The 26,682-nt window shown below is 42.6% G+C and overlaps 1 protein-coding gene and 1 long non-coding RNA gene across 4 annotated transcripts in view; one reads left to right on the forward strand and one right to left on the reverse strand.

The window, feature by feature from the left end:
* Window positions 1-1,716: 1,716 nt before the first annotated feature.
* On the reverse strand, window positions 1,717-26,202 carry LOC148001725 (uncharacterized). 2 transcript variants are annotated; one of them, XR_015636101.1, is made up of 4 exons: window positions 26,020-26,178; window positions 12,861-12,905; window positions 11,395-11,526; window positions 1,717-2,797 (listed from the first exon to the last, which is right to left on the reverse strand). It is a non-coding gene; the product is annotated as an uncharacterized LOC148001725 (long non-coding RNA). The 2 variants fall into 2 exon arrangements; XR_015636100.1 differs by lacking the exon at window positions 1,717-2,797 and having other exon boundaries at window positions 11,315-11,526; window positions 26,020-26,202.
* Window positions 13,719-26,682, forward strand: part of Pigc (phosphatidylinositol glycan anchor biosynthesis, class C) — a 117,565-nt gene continuing 104,601 nt past the window's right edge. For both annotated transcript variants that reach the window (XM_087581330.1, XM_087581336.1), the window contains exons 1-2: window positions 13,719-13,837; window positions 17,941-18,143. The gene's annotated coding sequence lies outside the window, so the exon portion shown is untranslated. The remainder of the gene's footprint in view (window positions 13,838-17,940; window positions 18,144-26,682) is intronic.

Below are 26,682 nucleotides of genomic sequence, written 5' to 3' on the forward strand. Positions count from 1 at the left end.
CGTTCTCCAACTGTGGAGCTCCCTGACAACTCTCCACTTCTCTCCAAGCTTTTAGGTTTCATGGTGGGTGGGCTTTTGATGACACCATTGTCATTAGGTCATTTCTGCTCCTTAACTCCTCACTGATACCCCTCTGTAGTAACTCCCAAAAAACCCCATTGTCTAACCATGTTGGACTCTGGCGATCTCCTTTCTTACTGGTATTGAGCTTTTCTGTGGTGAATAGATCTTTGCTCACTTCCTGTCAATGGAATCGTGGCAACACACTACTCCTGAAAAAGAGATTCTCCTACAATGAAACAAGCAGACCTATTCACCTTCTATTGACCCATCTACAAATACTATCATCTTGAAGAATTAGGATTTCGAAATCTAAACATGGGGTGGGAAACAAAACATTCAGATCTCTGAGGCAGCTATTTAGAAAACAGACATACTCTCAAAGACAGCTGTACGCGAAAGGTCGGTCTGTGCAAAGCAGCGACATAGTCATCACGATGTAAACGCCAAAAATGCGTCAAAAGTGAGAGATATTTATATCAAGAAAGCAGGGACTGGAGGAGAGTGTAGGTCATACTGGACTTCCTAGTCCATGAGGGGAAAAGAAAAACCTTGGCCTCCACTGAAGTGCCTACAATTCAAACCATAAAAACAAGAAATAATAAGTATGCTGTCCAAGACGTGGAGTAAATGCCGGAGAATTATTGGCTATAAGAGATAAAGGCAGTTGAACAGGGAGAAATAGGGGGAGGTTATGAAACTTAATTTTATAATCCAATGGAAAAGATTTGTTTCTTGTATGTGTATATAACTGAATTTCATATGTATATATATATACATGTATATGTGTGTATATATACACATGTATATGTATATATATATATATGATATGAAGTAAATGAAAAACATTTCCCTAAGTATTCTTTTATATTTTAGGAAATTCTCACTGCTATGTGCACTTTCAAAACTTTAAAAATGTGACTTTTGCTGCTTGCCCTTCGATTGTCTTCCTAACGCATGAGTATTTAGCTGGCAATTGAGGAAAACTGGCTTGCTCGGCTTTAGTCATTTAGTCATTATCACAGTTTGAGGCCTGAGGTGCGAACATCATTACATGGATCGAGTCATTTCATCTCATCTTTTTTCACGGGAAGATAATGCGGTACTAAAGCATGCCCCTCCGTAAATCGTCCCCACGTCTGTGTGAGAGGATATTCAAGGCCGACTGCTATTGAGCTACTTTGCAATTTCCCTCCACCGTACAGCCATCATTTACTCACACATAAATGACTCAAGCAACTTAGCTGGATACACTGGGTAGGTCTGTTCCGTAGGAAAGCGCTACGTTAATTATCCCTCATCACTGAATAATTGACAAAGACTAACAGTGCCGCTCCCAAGCAAGGTTAGCGGCTGTTGATAATACAGCGTTTCTGTAGGATGCATTCGCAAGCCAGCTCAATGGCCACTGTCTCCAGAAGCTCTTCTTTTCTGACAGAGCTCTCCTTCTCAGTCCCTCTACTTTGGGGGCTTCCACGCCATGAATCATCATTACATTCTTACACTCTGATCAATGGATCCTCAGCTAGAAAGGCAGGGATTGTATAGCCACTCCTATATCCCCGACAGTGCTTTGAGTTATCCCTGACATAAAGGGACATTCAACCAAGCCGATGATAAGCAAGGAGCAGGTCAATAATATCGATCTAGGAAGCGGCATGTTTCTGTGTCTTTATCATCATCATCATCATCATCATCATCATCATCAGATTTTTTAAAATTTACGTTTCAAATGTTATCCCCTTTCCTGCTTTCTGGTCCATAAGCCCCCTATCCGATCCCCTTCCCCCTTCTTCTATGAGGGTGTTCCCCCACCCACCCATACCTTCCTGCCTCCCTGCCCTGACATTCCCCTACACTCACTAGGGGATAGAGCTTTGGCAAAACCAAGGGCTTCTCCTCCCATTGGTGCCCACCAAGGCCATCCTCTGCTGCATATGCAGCTAGGGCCATGGGTCTGTCCATGTGTAGTCTTTGGGTAGTGGTTTAGTTCCTGGGAGCTCTGGTTGGTTGACATTGTTCTTACGGGGCTGCAAGCCCCTTCAGCTCCTTCAATCCTTTCTCTAATTCCTCCAACAGGGGTCCCGTTCTCAGTTCAGTGGTTTGCTGCTAGCATTGACCTCTGTATTTGACATGCTCTGGCTGTGTCTCTCAGGAGAGATCCAAAGCTGGTTCCTGTCAGCCTGCACTTCTTAGCTTCATCCATCTTATCTAGTTTGGTGGCTGTATATATGTGGGCCACCTGTGGGGCAGGCTCTGAATGGGCGTTCCTTCAGTCTCTGCTCTAAACTTTGCCTCCATATCTCCTCCTAAGAATATTGTTCTCCCTTTTAAGAAGGAGTGAAGCATCCGCACTTTGGTCATCCTTCTTCTTGAGCTTCATGTGGTCTGTGGATTTGTTTCTGCGTCTTAAGCATGTGCTATACAGCAGTTGAACTTAAAGTGAACTAAAAATGAAAAGCACAGCTAAGTAATATGATCTCCGTTAGATCGTTTGTAAGCTGGAACAGTAAAACCAAACTTCTCAGAAACGTTTAGCTCATCTGATGATTGCCAGCGCTTAGTTTCATCTCCAATAATCCTGGAAAGCAGATTATATTCCAAGAAGTTTTCAAGTTCCAGGTACTCAGGAGATGGTGGCAGGAAGATGGCCATAAGTTCAAGGTCAGCCTCAGCCACATCGTGAGTTCCAGACCAGTGCAAGCCACAGTGTGAGACTTGGTGCAAAGACAAAGCACTGAAGGAAAAAAGTATAAAAACAAGAATGAGACTTAATAACACTAAACAGAACTTAATAGTTTAATTAGCATACGCAGTACTATGTTTCACTGTGACACTTCCAAGCGAATGTGCATTTTAAATTTTTAAATGTAAAAATGTGTATTTTACCACATCTTTCCACATGATGTTCTTCAGGGGGATCTGATACACTCTTCTGGTTTCTGGGAGACCCCCCCCCCCATTCATGGAGCATGTATGCACACAGACACATATATGTACACGGAATTAAAAGAAGTCTTTACATTCTGACTAGAAAGGGAGCTATTATGAAGGGGAGAAGAGTTCTGGGGAAGTGGAAGTGGGGTGCACATGGAGTTACAGTTGGTCGCGCCTGCCTCCAGCCATGCGGGTGCTGCGAACCACACTCAGGTCCTCTGGAGAAGCAACGAATGTTCTCGGCCATCTCTCCAACCACCCCTCTGCTTGGAATGTAACTATTAGCCCTCATCTGTCTTTTAGATCATGTTGGCTAATTTTAAACCTTGGGTGTGTTTTTAATTTCACCACTTTCTGGGTCTACTTATACACTGAGAAATTAAATATGCTCTATGTATTCATGTAACTGTAATTCACTGGCTCTGCTTTTAAGTCAATTGCAGCTGCTGGAAATATTTTCCTAAATGTGCAGGGTATTTTACACTTTCTAAATTATACTTCTCTCAGGAAGGGGTGGGTGGTTGGGTGGGGGAAAGTGGCTAACACTTGAAATGTAAATAAAAATATCTAATAAAAAATAAATAAATTATACTTCTCTGCAATGTTGCCAACGTGGCATGGATTGTGAAAGGTACACAAAGCATCTTTTGTCTTTCATTTTTCCACATGGTGTTCTTTGTATTTTCACCTCCCTATGATCACAGAGCAACTGTTCCAGAACTTTCTTCCCCAGCTCCTTGATGTGTGATTCTTACAAGAGGAAATAAAATAATTCTATCGCACTTCATTCAAGGTGTGGCTTAAGAAACCTGGTTATAAACATATTTATACTCTAGTTATAGTTAATGTTTAAGCTCTGCCACCATCATGAATGCGGATGTTTGTATTTCCACGCCGATGTGAAAAAGGAGGACATAGTGTGTGTCACTGTGGGGATTACGTCATCCGGTATAACGGTGACAATACATTGTTTACATTATGGTTTAAGTTTCACATAATTGTATATTAGATGGTACTGTCTTGTAATATTTATACCATCTAGCTATTGTATTGAGTCTCTTCCCCATCAAGTAAAGTCCTAGGCCAGAAGCTCAGTTTCTGGTTTACCTATGCTTCTCATGGGTGCGTGACAGATGTAAACGGCATGGTACTGAGTGTAAATAAATTACAATGTAAGCAAGAAGCCCAGAGTAATGAATGGTGCGGACACAGCCTTTCTTTGTGTGATTGCCCGGATTGTCTTCAGTGCATGCAGAAACAAGCAGCACTGCTTCCGTTTCTGACTTAGCAGAGGACAACGGGAGACATCATCAGGAAGATAGTCCCACTACGCACCTCTCCCTATCGTCTTATGTCTCTTCTTTCTCTGCTCTTTTTTTTCCTAAACTCCCTCTGTGAACCCTGGCCTGTGTTTCTACCCTTGTGTATGCAAAAACTTTTTATCTGTACTTATAATACATAACCTAGAATCTATGCTTTAGTGAGGCAGAGCCTCCCGGCAGAGCTTCCTGAAGGTGGTCAAAATGTTAATAAAATAAACAGTGAGCCCTGGGCTATAAACTGACCTATTTAAAAAATAGAAGTGGGGCTTCTCTTTAGTAGGAAAGCTATTTATGCCATACATGGTATCGCTGCACCTTGGCGCCTTTCCGGGTACAGGAAACAGTTCCGGAACTGTGGCCCACCAGACACCTACACAATCAAATACACCTGCACACATACAATCTGCAAATGGTATTTGTTGAAAGACAGGCAATCAAGGAAGCAAGAAGGAAGAAGGGAGAAATGAACAGAGGGAAGGAAGGAAGGCTTAACCTCCAATACCTCCTGGGTTTATTTCAAAGTCCTATCATCTAAAAACCACAAGTTATCAGGCGTGATAAGTGTAATGTGTGTCTGGCCAGAAATATATAAAAAGATGTATAAATATTTTTGTTATATTAATATATCATAAATAAATATGTGTAAATATGTAAAAAAATAAGTATAACTATCCTTAGGGTTTGATCTGGAAAAGGTATTAAAAGGCCTACTTTTTTGTGATCCCAAATATGTCTATTAGGGAAGAAAAATTAGATACTCACATCTGTTTTTCAGACACACATTTTATTTATAGGCTGTGTCATTGCTCTGCTGTGAGACCATATATGTACATGACAAGAAAACGGAGGCTAAATAAAAACTGAGTACATTTGGGGTTTGGTTTGGCATCTGAAGGAAGTGGGGCTGGCTTGAGTGGGTTGGAGATCAGAACATACATTCAGGGTAAGCTACTCTGATTACCGTTTTGGCCAGAAGTATGTAAATGGAGGGGAAAACAGCATCATTTATGGGGTTAAATGCATGTTAGTAGACACTGTGGTTTAGGCCCTTGAGGGTTAATGTTGTTGAAAATAGTAGAGACTTTTACAAGATGGGGCCTCCAGGGAAGCAGTTCTGGTGATCTTGGCCTTCCTGTTCCTTTTTCTTTGCAGTTGTCTGAAGGTGAGCAACAGGCTACACCATGACTTTCTCGCTGCAGTGTCCTGCCTTACCACAGACCCATAAGCAATAGGGCCTGCCTGACATGGACTGAAACATCTGAGACAAAAGAAACCTTTCCTCTTTTGCCTTGATTGTCTCAGGTATTTTGCTACAACAATTAAATGCTGAAGAACACTTTAGTCAGTCAGTCAGTCAGTCTCTCTCTCTCTCTCTCTCTCTCTCTCTCTCTCTCTGTGTGTGTGTGTGTGTGTGTGTGTGTGTGTGTGTGTGTGTGTGTAAGGGGGTGGCCTCTTCTAAAACACAGTATTTCATAACTGCTGAGGTGAAATTTGAGGTCTTGGTGAGTTTCTAAGCTCAGTTAATCGCTGAAAGATGAGGGACAAATAGAACACGTGACAATCACCACGCGAAGGAGCAATGGAAAACGACTTTTCAGAAGTAAGGCATCATTCCCAGATGGTGACATCTTATTTCCATCAGTTTTCTCTAATGATTTTCTCTGCGTTTGTCGCCCTTTCTCAAGACCCTTTCTGCCATCCGCATCATCTGCTTTCTGCTTCTTGACCAAGACACATACACAAACAGGCTATTCTTCCAAGCCTAGAGAATTTTATCTTCTGTATCATATCTGTTTTCACAGTGGAGGTTTACTCTTGTCTTTCCCTTGTCCCGGTGTGCATATGCTACAGAGCTCAAAAGGGAAAGGAGGGGTGCAGGAAGCTGAACTCTAAAAAGGGCTGAGGAAGAGGAAGGCATACAATTGAGTCTTCCCCCTCTTTTGTTAAAAATAGATACTTTTCTCACATAATATATTTCCTTACAGTTTCCCCTCCTTCTACTACTCCCAGTTCCTTCCAACTCCTCCTCCCCTTCAGATCCACCTCCTCTGTCTTTCCTACAGTCTCAATGGCTAGGTGCATTTCCCTGACAGAGACAGCATACATGTGCATAGTTACTTGAGAAGGACACACCAGTCAAAACATGGGGACAAAACCCTATTTACTAAAGGAAAAGAAAGAAAATTGATTTACCTTGAGCTATGTGTTCGAGAAAAAATTGCCCCATATGCCAGAGGGTTGTAGAGAGCATGGCTGAAAAAAAATCACTTGGGATTATTTTACAAAAGGTCCCCCAAACCCTGTTATCCTCTATCTATATCACCACCCCTACTAATTCTGCTCTCCTTGTCCCGGGATGACACCCCTGTGCTCTAGCAAGGAACCAATCCAGATTCTCAGCCTTAATCCTGCAAAATATACCTAATGTTACCTCCCGATGTCTGATGTATGGAGCATTTTAGAGAAGAGCCATGTTACCTGTCAGTTGAGCACTTGGCTTTGCAGAAGAAATTAATCATCGGAAAACCCGTAGGGAACCTCCTAGGGGGATCATCAGAATGCTCAGATGTTGTTTCTTAGTATTTTTGCAACACCAGAAATCTGTTGAGATGAAAGGATACAGAGAGAGGGAAGGGGGAGACATGGGCAGTAAAGACAAAGGAAGAGGGAGCTGTGAAAATGTATGTGCCATGCCTTGAGCTTGGCGTTTAACAGGGACCCAGGAGCCATTTCTTTATATAGATACATGTACTCAGATGAATGGTCCTTGAAGAACAGCAGAAGAAGCCTAACGAACAATGGGAGAGCCACCTAATTTTTCTGTCGCTGTGGATTTGGCAGGAGGCAATCAATGGACAGCTTTGTGTGAACTTTTATCTATTTTTATTTATTTATGCATTTACTTATTTTTATTTAAAGAAGGGTGTCTAGGGAGGAGTTGGGAGAGGAAAATTATAATTGGAATATATCATATGAAAAAATCTATTTTTCAATCAGAAAAAAAAACCTGAATGAGAAAGAAACTAAACTGTGACAAGAATAATTAACAGATAGAAACCCTGCAAGACATCCTAGGAAATAAAGTGTGGTCTCAGGCCTTCCTGTTACTGAAGACACATGGTCAGAAAGCAACATCTCTCTTCTTCCTTTGCATCAAAACTGACTGGGCATCGTAGGGGTAGAGAGAAGTGCTCCTTCTGCAGCTCGCTTGCTGTGGTCTACGTGTGCTTGTTTGAATATATCTATACGTTATCCAGGGCTGCAGAACACAATCTGCTACTGAGTGTCACTGTCCTAAAAATAAGTGGAAGGTCAGGCAGCCAACCTTATGGTCACTTATCAGTGACTTAAGTGATGGACTCCAGACAATGATGTCCCTGGGAAGGAACTATACAGAAGAGACATTAGCTTTATTATTAAAGCAATGTGTTCAGATATAGTTGATTTTTTTCTCCTTCACAACCCCTATTTATTTCGAATTTGGGATATAATTCTCATAATTTCTACCCTGTTTCAAAGAACTTTGTGTTTGCCAAAAGGATATTTCACGTGAAGTTAACAAATGGCTCTTGGTTTCAACCAGCTTTGCAAAGGAATGCTTATCTCTAGGTCCCACATGGCTGCATGACCCTCTGATGTCACTGGTGTGAGTGCTTCTTCCAAGATAAATCTGCTTTCAGACACATGCCACGTGCCTCCAGTGAGTAAACAGTCCCAAGGGCTGCGAGCTCAGCTGCCCCGTACACCCTGAGATTAGAACTAGTGTATTTTACTGTTCATGTTTTTCTGCAATGCAGCGAGCTTACTTACACATACATACATGCAATCACATTAATATTTTTAAATGACAGACTAGAATTTCCAGAACCAGGGCTGGCTACTCATTACTTCTGTGACCTTGGGGAAAGTGTTTGAATTCCCTAAGTCTGTAAAATGAGACTAGTGAGACAGCTATGGAGTTGAGGTAAGAATCAAGGGAGGGAATAGCAGTATCTAGCAAACAGCATGGTACAGATCAGGCCAATGAATGAAGGGTTCACTCTAAATTCCTGGGGAGGAAGAGAACACAGGTGCTTGGAAAATAAACAAACATGGGACCAGTTTTGCAGATAACTCTCATCAAGGCTAGTGCCTAGTATGCTATGCCCATCACTCTATGCTGTACCCATCACTCTATGCTGTGCCCATCACTCTATGCCATATCCATCACTCTATGCTGTACCCATCACTCTATGCTGTGCCCATCACTCTGGAGTCCAGTAGTTAAGTTTCCACTTAGGTGTTTTTCTCAATCAGAAATCCACTTAGTACCTTAGGCTAAGATATATATATATATATATATATATATATATATATATATATATATACACACACACACATATATATAATAAAATGTATGCTATTCTTTAAATTTCCTTCCTTCCATCTATACACATAGCCAAAGCCCGTCTGTGAGGAAACCCGTAACTCTGCTTTACATCCAAGCATTCAGTAATTACGCTTTCAAACTCCAGTAACTAAGAGGAAACGTGCTTACGTTATGTGAGCTGTGTGACCACTCTTCTTGTCTGCTTTCGCTTTGTCACTTTTGAGACATAGTCTCTCGCCTGCTACCTCAGCCTCCCTCCTACACTTTGGGTTTCCAGACGTCGTCCACCACACTCCCTTTACAGTATTTAAAGCTCAGAGTTACAGAGCAGAAGCAAGAGGTCTTTATTTGTTAACGTATACGTACGATGTCTATATTCTTCCTGCGGCTACAGAGGAAGCCGATCCTTTGTTTAACGAGGCATGGAAGGAGAAATGATAGAGTGGAGGTTTGTGTCAGCCATTTCCTCCACTTCTGCTCACTCATTATGACACTGCAGGAGGAGCCCTCATTGAGATCACCATGAAGAATCCAGATGAAGACAGGCTGGTGGCAAGCAGAGACTTGCTGGCCCAAGGTGAATTTGCTGAGTTTTCCCTATTGCCTTATAGGAGAAGAGGGAATGTGGCTCTTAAACATATAGTCAGAACTGCCTGGGCGGTTCCTTCAGGGTATAATCAGCAATGAACTTGCAATCAGATGCTTCTGTTTACAGAGAAGCCAAACTGGAAACCAGTAACAATTATATCTGGATCCTGTTTTTAATATAGAACATTTAATATAGAGCATTTAACATAGAACCATTTGGGCTCAAAGTTGAAAAACAATCTGAGGCTATTATCAGTTCTAACTCAAAGTCTCTTTGAGGTAATATTCTTAAAAAAAAAAAGAAGAAAAGTATATTTTGTGTGCGTCTGTGTATGAAGGCATACAATGATGTGCATCTGAAGCTGGGGACAATTTAATGGAGTCGGTTTTCTGTTTCCACCTTGTGGGTTCCAAAGATTGGACTAAGATCATCGGGTTTAGTGGTAAGTGCCTTTACCCCACGGGGCAATCTCACAGCCTATGTATTAACTTTCTAACATCTCCACATTTCACTTTCCACATTTGAAAAACAAGTAACTACGTTTATGTGTGTAGTCGTTAAGTATTTGGTTCACCACTTTCCCCAAGACTAACCGCTCCAAACGTGGGGATCTGCTGCATGTCCCCTTTTGTCTGAGTCAGCTCAAGTTCATATTCTGACCCTCAAGTAAAAAGAGTTCCCAGTTAAATAACTACTCATAGATGATTGCTTCCTCATCAGAAGAGAGCATGATTTGGTTTTTGTCTATAATAGGGGCAGTCTGTTTTCCCTTCTTAGATCAGTCTCTATGGAATAACCAGAAATGACAAGTGTGTGTTGCTGACTCCACCTGACAGGATAAGTTGAGGAGAACACGGAGCATTTGTTAATAACTGACTTCCTTTTCACACAATATTATGTCCTAACCATCAACTCCAGTGACACCTTCTTCCTCCTTTTGCATTACAAGTTAACTTACTGTGGCAGCAACGGAAACCCTTTCCGGTCCTTGGGAAATTCGATCTCACCAATCAGACATTTCCATCAAACCAGAACTGATCTTCTCAGATCTTCAACCTCCTTTGCCTCCACTGTTTTCTCAACCACTCATGTGTATCCTCTTATCATCTTTATCTTAAGAGAAAAGAAACTGCCTCTAACAGCATTCTCCTTATGAAATAAAGATAAACTTATTTTTTCTGTTGCCCAGATAAGCCTCTTCCAAAAGAATAAATAATCTAGTGATTTGTTGAATAGATCCCACTCTGAATAGGATCCTTATCAATTCTAGTCATGTAAGTTAATTTTTGTAAATTACTGGCTAGTGTGGATTGAAATTCACAAATCTGTAAATTAATGATTGTTATTACAAAGATACTTATTAAATATAAAGTTGTTATTATTGTACATACTTAATGGGGTGCCTATAAAATGATATGCATGTCAGTGTTTAGTGGAATATTAGACAAACAACTAACCTCAATAAATACCCTCAACCATCACTGCTACTATCAATACCCTCAGCCACCATTACTACTATATAGCTCTACCTTCCCCTTTGACTGCTCTTTTCTTTAGCATGCTACCCCAGATCTCTTTTTACTCCATTCTTCCTAGATCACCAAGTCTCCTCAGTTATTCAAGTGCAATCTTCAGCATTTAGTCTCATAATTCAGCATCAACTCTGAGAACCTTACTCTTCCTTTGGCTTTCCTCCTCCTCCTCCTCCTCCTCCTCCTCCTCTTCCTCCTCTTCTTCCTCTTCCTCCTCTTCCTCCTCCTCCTCCTCCTTCTTCCTCTCTCTCTCTCTCTCTCTCTCTCTCTCTCTCAGTTGTTCTCTCTCTCTCATCTAACTCTGTTCTGTCTATTCCTCTAGGGCACTTGGGTTCTCTCCTTCAGTGGAGAGTAAGGTCTGAAAGCAGTTGTCCAGTTGTCCAGAACCCAGGTATGCATACAAGTTTGGGGTAGGGAAAGTTTGGACCACAGCACCCTCAACAAGGAAGCCAACTTTTTTTTTCAAGGCTCAAAGACACGTGGAATAAAAGGCTAACAGGGTTGATCCATTTAACAGTCAATATTATTAGACAAAATTATAGTTAGGCATTATAAAAGAAGGTTCACATTTGATAATTCCCTGACCAAAACCTGATATGCGTCCCAATGCTAGCTTCTTGCGAGCTTTTCTTGAGATCACAGTCAGTCTAGTAGCTGGTTCTTTTCTTCCATTATTTAGACTCCAGGGATTGGACTTAGGTTGCTGGGGCTTGGTGCCTGTACCACATAATCAGAGATTGTAGGCATAACGTTATGGTGCACTGTGTAAAGATTATCCTTGTATTATTTACATGCTGATTTCTGTGCCCCTCCGCCATGTCTAGCTGCAATCTGGACATGGCATTGTATTGCTTATTGTAAGAATCTCCTGTTTCAATGTTGTGTAAACATTGCTCCTCAAGTCTTCTCTTCCCCCCCCCCCCGCCCCCCGAGCTGGGGACCGAACCCAGGGCCTTGCGCTTCCTAGGCAAGCGCTCTACCACTGAGCTAAATCCCCAACCCTTAAGTCTTCTCTGATTGTAAAGATTTCCTGATCAGTAAAGAGCTGATCAGCCAATGACTGAGCAGAAAAAAAGAATAAGGCTGGACTTCCAATCACAGCAAGAAAAGGGAAAAGAGAGAGAAAGAGAGGATTTGCCATGAGGAGGAGTCCAGAAGATACCACGAGACCAGGCATGGAGCACAGAGAGAGCCATATCAATACTAAAATGCAATATCTGGAGGATTTTGACTGGGAGGTAGCCAAATTAGTTTAGAGGATTAGAAGAGATCAACAACCGCTCAGTTATTGTGCCACCAAGCTTATTAAATACATCTAATAATCTGTCTCATTTATTTGGGAGCTAGCTGGGATAAAGAAAAAAACTGTCACTTTTAAAACTGCATTAAGATAAAATGAACAGATCCTGGCTGAAAAAGAGAACTACACCACACTAGAGGTAGGCAGTTTTTGTACCAAAGTGAGTTTATATTGTAGTTTTTAGTTTCTACAATGACCCATCAGGCCTCTTTGACTATAAACTACCCTGTGATTCCATATTAATCTGTTTTCATTTTTTTCTAGTTCTCACTACACTCTTATTTTTATTGATATCCCGCTGTAATCTTGATTGTTCACACCTTGCTTGACTTAACTTTTGCTTTTTTTCAAATTCAGAGACCTCTTCTTATTGCCAGATCCTTAGTAACCCCACAACCAGTCATCTGGCAGGTTAAGAAGCTGCACTTCATGTCACCCTGTGAGGTAAGTGCATTAAATACAACATAGTTCAACAAAAAACCCGGAGCTTAAAAGATCAAGAGAATTCTGCAAGGTGTTTCTGGTAGCGGCTGAAAAAAGAATTAGCAGTCAGGGTTCCTGGTTCATATTCTGTTGTGGATATTTGGAGTTGCCACAATCAGTGTTCTTAGAGTACGACTCTCTTTAGGTGTATATGAGCACATATATAGGAACTCTCTCGCATATTATCCATCTTCAGCACAGAAATGAACCACCAGGGTACCAGCTCCACCACTCAGCGAGCAATCTTCCCAGTAAATAGGTAGCTTACCTGACAGTATTCACTCTCCACCTCAGCAACTGATGCATAATTTCCCTGAAATTTAGAGCAGAGTTAGCTTATTAGCATAAAAACCTTTGTGCCTGAACCCCACGCCAGCAACTGGACTCTACAAGCAGGCACCTACTGTGGTTAGACCGATTCTGATTTAGAATCCCCATTTTAAAACTATAGACTTCTCAGGTGGACACTGACCCTCGTTGGTAGATACGTCTTATGTATCTAGTCTTAGTTCCCCTAAAGTCTGTCTAGTCCATCTGCAGATTCAGTGAACGCTGAGCAAAGGGCAACATTTCAGTCCTCTACAGACACCTGCTTCCCACAGATCCACCTGTCAGCTATTTTAGTCACCTCCAGCCAAGTTCTACTATTGCCTGTCATTCCAGACCCCACAAAGAAGACTACGGCAATGTAATGCAGAAAAGCTGAGAGAGCCAATGTCAGACTTGGCGCGTTTGGGGTTAGAACACGAAGAAGGGTAAGTCTGCTACAGACGATGGCACAGGCACATGTAGGCCCAGTTCGGATAAGGAAACGTAGAGAAAGCATCGGATGATGCAGGGAAGGGCCTACTGAAAGAGGACAGAAAGGGCAGGCGCTGTGGCAGCTGGAGAGACCTGTGAGATTTTTAGTATGTGCTTTCTGCCCTGGAAGAGTGTGACAATTCTAGTTGTCACATTCCTTCAGCTTTGCAAAGGGGTGGGGGTGACATTTTTATGAGTTGGGTTAAGCTCTATTTGTACCTGACGTATACAGAAGTTGGTATTGAAAATGAGACTCTGGCCCCAGCCACCGTGGGAAATGCAAATTTCATGCAAATCAACACAAGCGTGTTTCTTTTTTCATAAGAGAACTTTCCCCCAGGAGCAAAAGGAAGCATCTTTTATTTGACTGCTCACAAAAGAAGCATAGAGAAGAACCTAGGTCTTCGTAGTCTGCTCCGTGCAGCTGAGGCTGTCCCCAGGAAGGTGAGGAGAACTCTAAGGAGCTGGCTGGTTATAGTGTGGATTGTGCCTTTCTGGGCCTATAGCCCAGGGATGGGTTAATAACTTCTCCTTGGCCTTATCTTTGCCATCAAAAGCAGCCTGTTCTTTCCTTCCACCTCCACAGAGAAACTGTTTCCAGCTTGTCCTGAGTCCAGAGCTGCTTTCTAAGCAAACCCTGCCTGGCAAGGAAGTTCACACGAATGATTTGTTTAATTTGTAAACAGATCAACCTATTTGTCTAAACAGACCCCAGTGGAATATTAAACTACTGTTAAGACCTTAGTGGGAGCTCCTAGGAGTAAAAACAATATGTCTATTTTTTCCAATAGGTGCTTGACCTGGTTTTGAACAGCTATTCTTTGAAGTGTAGTAATTTAGCCCAATCTAATCATGTCTGCTATGGTCTCGGGCAAGTTACAGGATATTCGCTTGCTGGCATCTTGGAATTGTCTTTCCATTTCAGGTCTAATCGAGTCCCCAAATAGACATCAGAGCCAACAAAGATGCATTGAGAGTCTCATGACTAAGTGTGGCAATTCATTACCATCTCTTAAAAATAATTTTATTATTTTTAGGTATATGTATGTGAGCCATGCATGTGTCTGATGCCTCATGGAATTCATAAGTGGATGACCCCCTGGAACTGGAGTTATAGATGGTTATGGGATACCATGCGGATGGTGGCAGTGGAACTCAAGGTATCTACAAGAGTAACCATTGCTCTTAACCCTTGAGCCACCTCTCCATTTCCACTTATTTATTTCTTATCCCCAAGCACAATGTTGTGTACCTATTAACCAATACATTCCAGGCACCGAGCTGGACTCTGAAATACAGAAATGAAAGGTGTTATCTCTGTCTTTGAGCTACTCATACAGCATAACTGGAGGGAAGAAAAGTTCTATGACATGTCACCAAGAATCACAGACTTAAAGTCAGATCTGAATTCTAATTTTGAACCTGACTTTTATTCATTATAAGCATATACAAATCCTTTCTAAGCTTCCTTTATCACATATATAAAGTGGAAATTATAGCACCCCTTTACAATGTTGATATGAGAACTAATGTTCCAAGTATCATACTTGGAATGTGGTAAGAGTTCATCATCACTGTCCTCACTGTCCCTCACTGTGGTGGGGGAGAGGGAGTGATGACATCACAATATCACATGCAGCATCTGAGGATGGAGTTCGGTCTTATAAGGACACTGTGTGATCGTGACGAGGAAGAAAACTTAAGATAGGAGATTGATACCCAGATGAGACCAGAAGGGTTGAGAGCAGGAATGGCAAAGACATTTCAGAAAGATGCAATAACAGCATGTACAAGAGAAATAATGAGACTGCTGAGGGCACATGATGAAGATATGGCATGTCTGGATCTTGGGATGAATGTATGGAAGAGTTAGGAGAACAAGAAAGGAAGGGGAGGGTGTGCCATTATCTTTGCAGTGCCACAGAGCCTGCATAGCTGTGTCCCTGCCATGTCCTCCCTGGTTAAGTAACCAGGTGGTCCACAGCCCTTGGGGACTATCTCCATCAGTTTTCCATTCCTTCTCATACTGCTGTAGGTATGAGGGAAAACACGATTCCGATGGGCTTTTTCAGCATTTTCCCTGAGAAAGTTACCTAGCATCTACTAGCAGACAAGGCTCCAGAGAGGATCCCATGAGACAGAAAAAGGTTCTTAGGTTTAGTAGAAGCCGAAGGAAGAAAGACACTAGGTTTTAGTAGTCATATATACATTACTAGCCATTATACTGTAGGTTATATTCCTATGACCAGTGTCTCTTTAATAGTCTTGACCTAGCTATAGCTTGAAGAGAAGCATTGAACTTACTGCTGTGTTTTATAGTTCCCTGAACTCAAAGTTTCTAGGTACTAATCAAACATGGTTTGTTTTTTTTTTCCTGTTAACAGTGAGAAACGAGTCCAGAGCCTATGCTTTTTTTGTGATAGATTATGATGATATGTGGTATTAAACATGGACAGTTTTGTTCAGAGGTGGTTAGGAATACCATAGCCAGTCATGACATCACACAGTTTGTTGACTTAATGTGAATGATCTGGACACAAAGAATGTCTTCATCCAGTCAACTAGAGGAAAATTAGTTTTGCCAAGGGCGAAGGTGTGGATTATGACCATCTTAGCTGTTCCTTAAGGAATCAGCCCTTGGTCTGCCATTCAACACTGTTCTGGCATGTCAGGAGAAACCAGAACAGAGTCTTGAAGCTACCCTTAGGCTAAGTACAGAGGTAGGAGGTTCCATCTGCCCAAAACAGACAGAACTAAAGGCAATAGCTAGAAACTAAGGGGTCTTGTAAGATGTTCAGTTACCCTTACCAGATTCAAACAAATGAACAAACGTGTGTGTGTGTGTGTGTGTGTGTGTGTGTGTGTGTGTGTGTGTGTGCGCGCGCACGCACGCACATGAGGATTATGGAGTACAACTTCGAAAACCTAACTCTCCTTCCAACTTTACCTGGGTTCTGATGGATAAATACAGGTTGTCAAGCTTGCAGAGCAAGCAACTATAGTCACTGAGCCATCTTGCCCAGCTATCTTCGACAGACTTGATAGTCAGTGTCTTAGATTAGTGTAACTCAAAGTCACAAGGCTTCCATAGGTAATGAATCTGTATTAGAATAGATATCCATTGTAATATGTAGGTATCATTTGGTTGTCTTCGTTGTTAAACAGTTCTTAAGAATTAAACTTGAGGGCTGGAGGGGTGGCTCAGTGGTTGAGAGTGCCGACTGCTCTTCCAGAGGTCCTGAGTTCAATTCCCAGCAACCACATGGTGGCTCACAACCATCTGTGGTGGGGTCCGATGCCCTCCTCTGGTGTGTCTGAGGACAGCGACAGTGTACTCATATACATAAAATGAATAAATTTTAAAAAAAAGAATTAAACTTGATTTAATTTTAGGCATCATGAGAAACACTCAAGACACTAACAAAGAATATATAACCAGTCCATCTCCCCGAAGGATGAGATAATGATATGACTGACTCTATCACACTTGATCGCCTGCAAGAGATAAATACTTAGAGGTCAACAAGATGGCTCAATGTGTCAAAGTATCCGCCATCAACCTTGGTGATATGAAATCAGTATCTGGTGCCCCACAGATTGGAAGAAGAGAAGTGACTCCCACAGATTGTCTATTGACTGCCATTCATGAACAGTGGCACTTGAGTCACTCCTACATAGAACAATAAATTGTTTAAAGAGACAAACACCTATAGTTATACTGAATAAGAACCAGGGCCCTCTGTGCATCTTTACAAGAATAATGAACTCTAGAAGCAGCAGCCTAAATAGAGTAACTTCATTTCAGACCAAGTGCCCATCTTGGCTCGCTACAGGGAAGTAGAATTAAGAAATTTCACTGCCTTCTGCTAGGAAAAGATACTGCTGCCTCTCTGGTCCTGCCCCCAAAAATGTCTGAGATGAACAGTATATAACAAAAATATGAAGTGAGGGCCAGGAGAGGTGGCTTAGCAGTTAAAAGTACTTGCTACTCTTATAGAGGACCTCAAGTTCAATGCCCAATACCCATATGGTGGCTCACAACACTCCATAACTCCAGTTCTAGGGGGATCCAGTACCCTCTTCTGAGTTCCAAAGGCACTGCATACATATAGTGCACTTACGTATAAGTAGGCAAAATACTCATGAACATAAAAAATAAAAAATTTAAAAATCTTTAAAAAGAAATGTATGTTGAGACCCTTCAAATAAATGAACCACCACCAAACACACGCATATTCTGTGTAAGTATATGATTTTGACATTATTACTTGATAAACTTATTATAGAAAAATCATGCTTGGAGAATCTTGCTGGTCATTTTGACATTAATTTCTGGCCAACATCTTCTTCCTTAATTTCTCTCTATACTAATATTAGTTAATCTAGAGATCCAACAACACATGGAACGTCTATTTCACTATAAGACCAGAGTACCCTGACCTTTGATTCTATGATTATGTCACAGCCCTGGAATGTTCTTCCTCTTTCTCTTCCTCCACTTTTTCTATTCTTAAAGAGGTAGATGACTTTTATCTTCCCTTTTTCAGCAAACATCATCAACAAATGACTGTTGAAGACCTACATCTAGGAGAACCAGCAGTCCCAATTAACCTGGACCCCCGAGATCTCTGAGACACTGGATCACCAACCAGGCAGCATACACCTCCAACACATATACAGCAGAGGACTCCCGGGTCTGGGTTCAGTCAGAGAAGATGCACCTAACCCTCAAGAGACTGGAAGTTTAGAGGTCTGATGGGGTGGATGGAGTGAGGACATCTTTGTAGAGACTGGGTGGGGGGAGGTATGGGAATATATATATATATATATATATATATTCCACATATATATATAATCTATTCAGACACTGCCAGGATATGGGCATTGGAGAGATTACTGGTCATGCTTTTAAGAAGGATAATTAAATCACTAACCTTTTGATGGTGACCTACAAGCACATTTTAAAATATAATCTGCTGTCTACATATAATTGTGTCAATGATCAAACGTATGCACATATAAAAGTTTCATATTATAATATTACATATGATGTGCTTCTGTATGAATGTCTTCTGGTATCTTCTCTTTCATTTTAAATGATGCAGCATGTGACTCCCTGCTGTCAATTCACAGTCATGTAACATGTCTTGGCTTACGGTTTGGAAAACATCAGTCTTGCTAAAATGAGTAATTACACGACACTGTTAAAAGTACATCCTGGACTTTCTATTGTTCATCTCGGTATCTATGAGACCCACATTACCTAGTTGGTGAAAGGCTTTGTGGTGGTAGAAACCATGATCCGTGTGCCTCTTAGTATTCTTTCTCTACTCCTCATTCCTGGTGTAGTATCATGCATAGAAAATATAATTAGTAGATTACTGTTGATGATAACCATTTTTCGCTGTCATTGAATATGTTAATTGAAGGCTCTGAGAAGTTGGTCTTAGGGTTAGTGTGCTTTGGGAGATTTACTGGAGTCAAAGCCAGTGAGAGATAAAGAGGACGGAACATAGGAGAAGGGAGAGAGTGTGTGCAGACTATGACTGCAGGCTTAACAACCGAGAAAGGGCAGAGGCAGAGAAAGAGAAAGAAGTGAGATAGATCTTTGAACTGGAACACAGTTATGGTAAAGCCCCAGTCTAACTGATAGGCTGCTCTCAAGCCAGACCCTTATGCGGCAAGTCTGTCAGCTTACTAGGAACGCATCTGCCTTAATCGTCTCTGCGTGGCTCATCAGTGGCTGGGAACTGCGCATGCGAGTGGACCCCGAGTAGCAGCACAGTTAAAGTCTCTGCAGAGGTCTCGGTGGTGCCTGTTCAGGTCTGCCACAGCCTGCAGTGCTGTTCTCCCAGGCTAGGTTTCCTTGTAAGGTTAGAGCAAGTGGTTTAAAAATAAATAACAAGACGTGGATGCACCACGTTCCTGCCTGACCTTGCTCTGGTCCCCCTGCCCCCTCCCTCTTGGGCTGTAGAATCAAGTCTTCTTTGTCTTTTCTGCCCCAAGAGAAGTTTTAGGATACTGTTATCCCAGTTAGTGTCCCATGTGGATGAGATAAGGGTGAATGTTCTAGAAAACAGGTAAAGGGTGACCCATGAAAAAAGCTGCTGACACCAGTGAGTGTCCGTGGAGAGTACTGTAGCTTCAATGGTAAATGCCCCACAGAGGCCTGTATGTTAAAGGTCTGGTCTCCAGAGTGGTAGTGGCCTTGAGGTCACTGAGGAATGTGCCTCTGGGCAGGATAAAGGACTCCTGACACTTCCACACTTCCACTTTTGCTTCCTAGCAAAGAGATGAGTAGTTTTGCTCTGCTGTGTGTTCTAGGCCATGCTATAATGCTTCACTGGAGAGCCAGAAGCAATGGGGGCCAAACAACTACAGAACCACCAAGACAGCAATTCACATCTGCTATAGTAATGAAAAGCCGATTAAAATAAGAGTTTGAATCGCAACACCCAGAAACTTACAATAAGCCATTCCCTATTAGCGACTCAGTTCTTTTCTTCCCCTCCCCCACACTGAAATTCACTGAAGCCCACAAGGTAAATGTTGACACTTACAAGGAGCCTCAACTCATTCTTTAACCCAAATGCCGTAATCAATAAAAACAAAACAAAACAAAACAAAACAAAAGAACTTTCTTTTTTTTAATAGTCTGTGAAGTTAATGAAATAAACTGGGATCAAATTTATTCCTTGTGCTCTTTTTGTCTAACTTCTGAGCAGCAGAACTGCCCATTGGGTCACTGCCAGAACCCTGTGGTGGGCGCTCAGGTAGGAAAGGAAGCATCCCAACCTACTGGTAACCACATCTCTTAATGAGATCACCGTAACTGTGCTTAGTGATTCATAACTTCAGAGAGCTGTGGCTGCTTGTTAGTTAGAGGGTTCCTTTGTCTTTTGCGGCTGGATGGTTCACAGCCCTATCTGGTTCAAAACTAGTTCTTTTCACCATTCATGAGGAACCGTTCAAAGGACTGTCGGCCAGGTCGATAACTACATTCTGTTTGTTCCATGTTTTCCTTAGCAGGTGGCCAAAGCCTTACTCAAGTGCTCTATTAGGAACTCTCCCAGCAGGCATTTGAAAGGTGAGCCAAATACGTCTGTTCAGCTGCTGTGGAGGAAGATGTCTGTGTCCACCAGCTGTCTGTGGCCCTGACAGAACACACTGAGCAATACCTGCTTTAACACAGAATCTCTGGGCCTAAAGTGAGGTAGGATGCCATGGCAGAAGCATATAATGAGGCCAGGGCCTGTGGTGGTTTGAATATGCTTGTCCCAGGGAGTGACACTGTTAGGAGGTGCGACTTTATTGGAGTAGGTGTGGCCTTGTTGGAAAAAGTGTGAGTGGGCTTTGAGACCCTCCTCCTAGCTTCCTGGAGACAGTCTGCTTCCGGCTTCCTTTGGATGAATATGTAGAACGCTCAGCTCCTCCAGTGCCTGGACATTGCCATGTGTCCTGCCATGGTGATAATGGACTGAACCTCTGAACCTATAAGCCAAGCTCAATTAGATGTTGTCCTTTTTTTTTTTTTTTTTTTTTTTTTGGTTCTTTTTTTCGGAGCTGGGGACTGAACCCAGGGCCTTGCGCTTCCTAGGCAAGCGCTCTACCACTGAGCTAAATCCCCAACCCCGATGTTGTCCTTTTTAAGAGTCACCTTGGTCATGGGTATCTCTTCATAGTAATGGAAACCTTAAAACAGAGCTCTCATCTCTGACACTGCTGTGTTGGGGACCAAGCCTTCAAAACATAACCTGTAGGAATCACTTAAGGTATCAAAACAACAGTGTTACAAAACAACAACAACCACAACAACTCAATCACTCAATGTTGTGCCTGTGTTGAGACTGTTCCTCTCTCTCTGCACTTCCCTAAACGCAGCAGTCCCTGGCTGCACTGTGTTCAGCCTCAGAAACATGGGCTTTGCCTCGGACCATTTTGAAACTGTCAGCCTGAAAGAGAACCCACATTTCAAGTTGATTTTGACAGAGAATGACTCATACTCTCTTGCCACCTCAGTTCAAGAGTCAGAATTGAAAGGCGGCATGCCACAGGCATCGCTGCTCTTGTAATAGCGTGCTTTTGTGGACCTTAGACCTCAGAAGAAAAGCTGATCTCTGGGATGGAGGTAGAGCTCAGACAGAGTAGAAAGATTATCTAAAATACGTCTCCCCCACCTACTTTTTTTCCCCTTGAGAGTAGACAAGACCCTGTTTCACAGTAACTCGGGACATCTGTAAGGATCTGTTTTAGTGAAACACAACTAAATCTCACAACTAAAAATCACCTAAGATTTGCAGAAAATAAAATGGCTTAGCATTAGTATGGTAAAGGGCTCTATTCTATGTGTTCTCTCTCCTAAAGTTAACTTTCCAATTAGTAGCCATTAACTTCCCCCTAAATTGCTTCAGGGTTCCATTAGACCATTTCCATATTATACAGATGGATTCTCTAACAGTTTGCTTCAAACACTTGACTTGTGCTCTTTGTAATCATATTATTCTGTGGGGAATTTGTCTCGGTCTGGTTCCATGATTTAGGGACACTCCCTCGCACTTCTGTGGTCTCTCCTCCTACTTGCTTGCCTTTGCTATCCCGATGGCAGGCAGCGTGGTTTGAGTTTTGCCTCAGGGTCTATGGTTTTCTTATTCAGTAAGAAGGCATATTTTGCTTAGTGATGGTCAGGCTCTGCGCTCTGTGTTTCTAGATTCTTGGCATCTTGCTCAAGAATTAAAGGCACATTTGGATTTCAAAGTAGCAGGAAAACCTTATTCAGGGTGAACTAATAGTACAGATTAGCTAGATTGACAGTAAGCCATGTGAGTGAAGGTACTTCGATTATAGTTTGGGATTTTCTTTGATGGGGTTTGAGAGAAGGTGGAATTTGGTTGCAAGAGGTGAGGTATAGTGCTGATGGCTCATTGACTTGATTGGCAGATTGTTACATGATTTTTTAATGTGCATCTTCCTTTCCATAATGCATGCCATTGCAACCACACAAATGCCCAATTATGCATAGGGATAGTAAGGTGAATAGGAATTTCCCCTAAAAGTTTACCATGAGAACATAGTTTGCCTTACTGTGCATAATTTCAATGATTAAGAGCAGTGATCCAGAGGATCTGAGTTTGATTCCAACAACCACATGGTGGCTGTAACCTAGAACACCCCATGTCATTGTTTGGCCTTTGAGGGCACTGTTCACAAGTAATACGCAGACACGCATTCAGGCAAAAAACCCACACACATAAAGTAAAAATAAATAAATCTCAAAAAACTAACCAACCAAACAAAACGTAAAACCACAGTTAAGGCTGATTGGCTTTCTTCCTCCCCTACTTTGACATAAACACAGTATGATTGAATAGAATCTAAGTTTGATGGCCTTTAAGGGGAGGAGGGCCTTATTCCATTGTTTAGAATAAGGCATGCATGTAGCCGATACAGGTGGGGGTTCTGTGTTGCTAACAGGTAATGAGATACATTGTTTCAAATGTGGTATGTGCACATTGTACAGGTAGATAAGGGGGTCAGGCCTCATTAAGAGGGATGCTTGCATAGCCCAAAGCAAGCGGCGGTCCTTAGGGTTATAAACTATTCCCTATGCTTGTGTCCCTCATATTGAAGCTATATACAAATATTTCTGTGACTGGAGTTTTATATTTCTCTACCACAATTAGAGGAAACCTCTAGTGATCTCCTGGAAGTACAATTAAAGATCCTTTGAATTTACTTTCTGTCAAGGACAGATACAAGTGCTCCTGCACCACAGAGCCTCAAGATATTGGTAGAGCCTTTGGGGGGTGGGTATTATCTTCACTGACATTCCTTTCAGCAACTAGGAAATTTCCTTAGAACAAAACCTACATACTTGCAAAGGTGGATTAATTTTTGCCCTTATGGACATGGGAAAGCCTTGGTTTTCTGAGATACTAAGTCACCGACAGAGAACACAGATTTGGCATCTAGGTTTTTTTGTATGCTGATTAACTCCCCCTGAAATACACTGAAAGCATAGCTCAAAGGCCAAAGGAGCTACTTTTAAAAATGATCAAATGGATCATAGAAGTGTATCTACGGAAGTGCGTTGGGCAGTGGCAAAGGGCGAGGCCCCCAAAGCTCACCCACTGGGGAGGTGAGGTAGCCACAGTGTTTGAAAACATAAGGATATTTATAAAGGAGATACAATCTCTTTATGACAAGCGAGGGGAAAGGTCGAGCCATGGATGGGAGTAGGAACCAGATAAATAGCTTCCTTCGGCACATTGCTATTACTATAGTGTTCGCTCTTCAGTAAGCAACATGCACATTCCGGAGGACTATAAGAAGTGTTACTGGTGTTAATACTGCGCATACCTATCACATACCTCACACCAGGCAAGATCCATTTGCCTGTGTTAATTGCCTTAATTCCCATAAGCTATTTGCATCTCATTAAAGATGGATATAAGGCAGTACAGGCACTGAGAAAGTCAGAGACTACGTTTTTCCAAGGGATCAAATGCTCTCTCTCAAGTGTTGGAGCCGGTTGATATTCACAATGGGCTGGGCTGGTTGATGTCCACACATATCCAGGGAAAAGAGAGAGTGGCAGCCAGGAGAAATTGATCAGCAGCACGTGGTAATCCTTCATCCCATGACCAGACACTTCGCACCACTGACTCAGCCAAACACTGCCACATCGCTCTTCTAGGTGGAGTTTGGCACCTACTGCTTTCCCATCCATCAGGTGACGATGACACAGGCAGTCCTTTGCAAGGGAACATCCAGAGGGACAGGTAGCAAAGTCCAGTCTCCCAGCACTGTTACGCTAACCCAGACGGAGGCTGAGGGCTCGGGACTGAACAGAGACTTGGTTATTAATAACAACAACACAGGAAGAGAAAGAAAAAGAGAAAGGAAGGAAGGAAGGAAGGAAGGAAGGAAGGAAGGAAGGAAGGAAGGAAGGAAGGAAGGAAGGCAGAGAGACAGAGAGACAGAATGGGAGGGAGATAGGGTAAAGGCACCAGGAGGAGTTGGTAGTGGAGGATAGAAGGCTCAACATGCCATATATAAGTGCATGCATTTCAGAGAGGAAATCAAGGCCTCATTCTGTGACTTCGGAGCCTCACTGGTCCTGGGCTTGACTCAGGCTCTGACTGCCTTCCTTCTCAAGAGGAAATGGGCACCAAACATGACCTTGTGGCTTCAGGGAGGGATATTTCATCTTCTGGCTGACATTTCATCTGTGGAGGCTGGGTAGGCAGGTATAACCTGCCCCACCCTTTCCTGGCACGCAATCAGAGGCTACCCACCAAGTCTTTCCTTTTGGGCATTTTACAAAGGGAGGGAGGATTCTGGTTTTCCCCGGGAGGAGGTGTATCAGAGCCATTATGTTTCTCCCTGGGAGGCTTGAAGGCAAATGTCAAAGTTTCCAGAAAGCTGCCAGCTCACCTCCCCTGACAAGTGGGAGTACTACTGATTAGAGGCAAACTGCCTAAGAGCAAGTTGTTCTTAGGTGACATCAGAGCTCCCTGCTTCAGCAAAGGTGTGTGTCTGGAGAGCAAGGAAGGACTCTCATACCCACTTTACAGAATAGGAGCTTTGCTTCAGCCCTTTGCAGAGGGGAGGACTTTCACATATGACCTTAATCTTAGGGTACCGCGTAGTGCAGATCCACAAACATAATCACTCTGGTTGCTTTCTGAATAGTGGAAAGACCAACTGTGGGTCACTTGTATCCCTGGGCAATGAAACTCCTCCTCATCGCTCATATTTAAAACTAAATATGTGAAGGAAAAAGTCATGTATTTCCCTGTTTGATAGTCTAATAAAACGGGTAAGGATACAAAGGGCTCTTGTAACCTGGACCAAGGTCTGAAGGAAAAAAAAGCCTCTTAGGAGAGGATTCAGATAAATGGTTCCTTTTACCAGTTCTGGAACACCCCAGGTAAGGTCTCTGGGAAAAGGCTAATAAAAACTGAGGGTTCCTACCCGGAGGGTACAGGGACCCCACAAGAAGACCAACAGAGTAAACTATCCTGGACCCTTGGAGGCTCTCGGAGACTGAAACACCAACCAAAGAAGCACGCACGTGTCAGATATGCAGCTTCGTCTTCATGTGGATTCCTTAACCACTAGAGCGGGGACTTACCCCGATTCTGATTCTCTTCCCTGCCTGCGGATCTTAACTGGGCTGTCTTGTCTGGCCTCAGAGGGAAAGAATGATCCTAGTCCAGAATGAGTTGCCTGGGTAGTTTGGTGGACAGGGGAGATCTCCCCCTTCTAAGAGGTGGAGGGAGAGGAGGGATGGGAGGAAGGGCTGTGGGACCGGTAGGGCTAGGATCAGGATGTAAAGTGAATAAATAAATTAATTAACGGAAAACAAACAAAAACTGAGGGTACCTAAGAACCAACGGCCTATGGGGCTTCCCAAAGCAAGACGCAGGGCAGTAGAGGTCAGCTCTGTATTCAGCCCTCTTGATACCTTTACCCAATCAAAGGAAGGATGGGTTGAAGGCAATGATAAAGCAGTGGGTACAAACCTCAGCGCCACACCCACCTGCGGAGTCTCATGCACAGTCAGCAAGAGGGGATAGAGAACTGCGAGCCTGGACTTTCTGACAGTTACTGTTCCTCAGACTCACCTGGTGGCTCGTTAATTCACGGTAGATTGAAACATGGAGGAACCTGTGTTCCACATCTTGTACCTCTGGGTGGGGTCCAGGCACAGGCATTTCTAACTAGCTCCTGGGATGTTACTAGGGAACCCATTTGGAGAACCAGTGGTTACAGGAGCCAGAGGGATTCCCAGGTGTCGCTCTAGCAACCCAAACTCACTGGTTCCTTGGTGTCCCGCTAGCCACCTAAACTCATTGGTTCCTTGCTCCTCTGTGGATTCTCTTGTAGAGTAGTGCAGGTGTATGGGGAAAAGCTGCTATTAGGAAAGCCGATTCTGAGATCCAAATAACTAAATTCAATCTTGGCCTCATTTTACCTGTTGTGTGATTTTAGGCAAATCCCTTTCTTTTCTTTCCTTCCCCTTTTCAATTTTTTTTTTTTTCAGTTTTTTGAGACAGGGTTGCTCTGTAGCCCTGGCTGTCCCTGTCCTGTAGTTGGATCTATAGGCCAGGCTGGCCTTGAACTCAAAGAATTGCCTTCATCGCTTCTAGAATGCTGGGATTATACCTGAGCACCATCGCCGCCTATTAATTGTTGGTTTTGCTTTTTGTTTTGTTTTGTTTTGCTGGCAACACTTAACTTTTGGTATAAAAAATTATAACCTTTTCTCAGACCTTATATGGACGACT

This window comes from Rattus norvegicus, chromosome 13 (assembly GCF_021556685.1).
Source record: "Rattus norvegicus strain SHRSP/BbbUtx chromosome 13, alternate assembly SHRSP_T2T, whole genome shotgun sequence".
NCBI lineage: Eukaryota > Metazoa > Chordata > Mammalia > Rodentia > Muridae > Rattus > Rattus norvegicus.